This window comes from Cynara cardunculus, assembly GCF_001531365.2.
Source record: "Cynara cardunculus var. scolymus isolate 2C chromosome LG 10, CcrdV1, whole genome shotgun sequence".
Classification (NCBI taxonomy): Eukaryota; Viridiplantae; Streptophyta; class Magnoliopsida; order Asterales; family Asteraceae; genus Cynara; species Cynara cardunculus.
Genome location: NC_037537.1, coordinates 2,000,997 through 2,004,444, shown reverse-complemented (window position 1 = coordinate 2,004,444; position 3,448 = coordinate 2,000,997).

Sequence of the window (3,448 nt, the reverse complement as noted above, 5' to 3'; positions counted from 1 at the left end):
AATTACGTCTAGTTTATATTTTGGGTTGTAAATGTATCCGAATAGTTATTATATTGACCCGACTTTTGGTTAGTAAATGTTTAATCTTAAGGATTGTAAGCTTTTTTTTGAATTTTCAAATACTTACTAAAATGTAGTTAACTTTTGGTGGATTACCTAGAAATGATATCTCTTATGTATATTTTGGGTTATTAACCGAGGTGTTACAGAAACATTAAAATATTTGTGTTGAATTATCTACTCTTCATCGATTTAATTGATCAACATGCCAAATTTATCTTCAACAATCATATTATGCGAAATTATGCATGTATGCATAATATCCAATAAAAAAAGATATTTTACAATTATTAATTTACGATTCATAAGTTATATATATATATATATATATATATATATCTAGAGGAGCGATAAAATGAAAATCACTCAATTTGTAAAAACCGTAAAAACCTCGTTCCACCAATTATAATTTTTCATTTTGTTCATTTTTTTGTAATTATGAGAAGTTGATTAATCATTTTTATTGTGGATGATGTTAATCATGGATATTATCATCTTCATTATTTTAATTTTAAAGAGATACATGAAACATTTTCATTAAAATTTCATTAAGTAGTATATGAAACAATTTCATAACCATATATGAAACAACTTCATCAAAAAAGGTATTGTATGAAACAATTTCACAAGATTAAACAATTTCATAAAAAAATTTCATAAGATTAAACAATGAAATCGACAGATGAGAGTAGTTTTTACGGTTTTTACAAATTGAAATGGTTTTCATTTGATCGCTCCTCTATCTATCTCTCTCTCTCTCTCTATATATATATATATAAGTATACGAAAAATAATCTAAACATAATAGTATATTGAGATACGAATATAAACTTAGTAATAGTAAAACTTGTACAAAAGTTTATAAGAAATGAAAAATGAAACAAAATAAAAAATTTATTTTATCATAATTAACTTGTACTTTTTATATCAATTTTAACTTATATGTTTTATAAACTTATTAAAGAAAAATAAAATGGTGAAGGAAATAATAAAAATAATAACTAAAATAATAACAGGAAATGAATGTGTATAAGAATCTGAGTTCTTGTTCAAGCATTTAAATTCTAATAAGAATATGTGACTGGATAAAACCCTTTATCTCACAATAAGGGTTCTTGTAAATATTCCAAAAGAAATCTTAACAAAAACCTTCATTGTGGATGCTCTTACCATCCCTAGATAAATGAAAATGAGTACGTACTCCTATCCTCTCATAATCTAATTTCAAACTAGATGTTATATTTGTACATATATATATATATATATATATATATATATAGGTGGGTTCGATCTTAAGTCGATTTTAGTTTTTAAACAGAGAGACAAAGAACGTGTCACGTGTCTCATATATTCATAAGTTATTTATCACGAATTTGTGTTATTCGTCATAAATAGTGGACCAATTTATCAAGAATCATGAATGATATATTATTCATCATGAATGTTGCATCATTTACCGAGAATAGTCCACAAATGTTAACCTTTGTTATTATTCATGACGAACGTAGAGACCTGAGAACATGTGTCACGCTTTCCTTTGTCCTCCTGTTCACAACCTAAAATCGGTTTGCAACCGAGCTTTTCTCTTTCTACGTAATGCTGGTATTGTTTCGTCTTATACATTTGAATCAGCTAAATCATATATGTTTTTTACTCAGTGTTGATGCGATTTTTTTAATAACAAAGGTTTTTTTTTCCCAAAAATTTAAAAATATTTCATTAGTACCCGTTTTAGTTAGGAACCAGCTAATTCTGTAACAACTGATAACATAGATACTAAGTTTGTCGTCACCTTTTTATAAATAAATATTCATGTCATCAAATATTACAAGATTAACATATTATAAAATAAAATAAATACAAAATTATAAACTTTAAACTTTGTTATAACAATTAAAAAATCAATTACAATAAATAAAAAATCAATTAAACAATTACATTTTAATATATATTTTATCCATTATAAAATGACACTTAATTCACCCCCAATTTTATGGATTTGGACACGTAACGGCTCACCAACCCCTTCGTAATCAGAGGTCGCCGCTGCTGACGCCATTATTAACTGATTACTTTTTTAGAGATGTCTACACGTACAAATAGAAAAAAGATATTTACCAATTTTATCTTTTGTTTTTTTTTTTTTTTAATTTTACCTTCTAATATTTTTGAAGTCTGATTCGTTTAAACGTTTGGGTATTAAAAACGTTTGTTTTTTTTAAATAAGAGTTTGCAAGCTCTAAATTTTCTTCTGAAATTTTAAATGGTATACGTATCATTTAATACCTCTTACGGGTTGTTTGTTTACCTCTTAATAGTTCTATTAAGATGCACCTTCTGAATCGTTAAGAAAAAAAAATCTGCATCTTAATGATTCTAAAATCCTGTGAATGATTTTGTATCATGAACCTCCCTTAACCATTGAACGCCCTAATTTCATCGTAAGCAATTAACAAACAATTATATTTATTTTACACTATATCATGAAAGTCTCTTAATTATTTTGAACACTTAATCATTTTGCACCAAATTATACCATTCAACAACTGCGCACAACCCCTTAATCCTAATCTGTCATCTATCAAATGATTCATATTTTAGGGGCCGGAAGAGATTTATATTAGCTATCTTATAGTACACTTTTGACAAATATCATATAGACCCATGTTTTTGTATATGACACTTTTAAATAGTGTTTTATAAAATAGTTAATATGACATTTTATTTTTAAAAGGGTCCTGAAAAAACTTGTTACGATGCCCAAAATGGTCCTTTAAACTTATTGTAACACTCTTAGTTAGGATGTTTTACTTTTGATCCTATAATATAATGCCTTACAAGACAGTCTATTGGGACGCTTCAACACTTTAGGCGTCCTATAAATTCAATTTTGTCGTAATGTTTGGTATCCATCACAAGATCATTCAAATAAAGACCATAACTTTTCATTCATAACTTGAATCGAGATTGGAAATCCAAATTAATAACACGTATGTTTTTCGTGTTCTCTTATATTGATCATGTTCTTATTTGAAAATATAATAGGCTCGTTTCCTAAGCCTAAATTTTCATTTTAGGTTAAATCGGAAGAAATGAATATTCATTCTCATTTTCATTCCTTGTTATTTTCATTCTCATTTTCATTTATTTGACAGAACCAAACACCCCCTAAGGTTATATTTGACAAAGTAGCTGATAAAGTAGTTGGTGACTGATAAGATAGCTGATGAAAGTTTGGTTATTATCTTATAAATTTTATTACATATATATCTATACTATATTATAAAGCATTTGGCTAAAACTCTTAAAAACTCTTAAACTCTTAAACATGTTCATCCCTAAACAATTTCATCCCTATCCGATTTCATCCCATAACTGAATTCGTGTA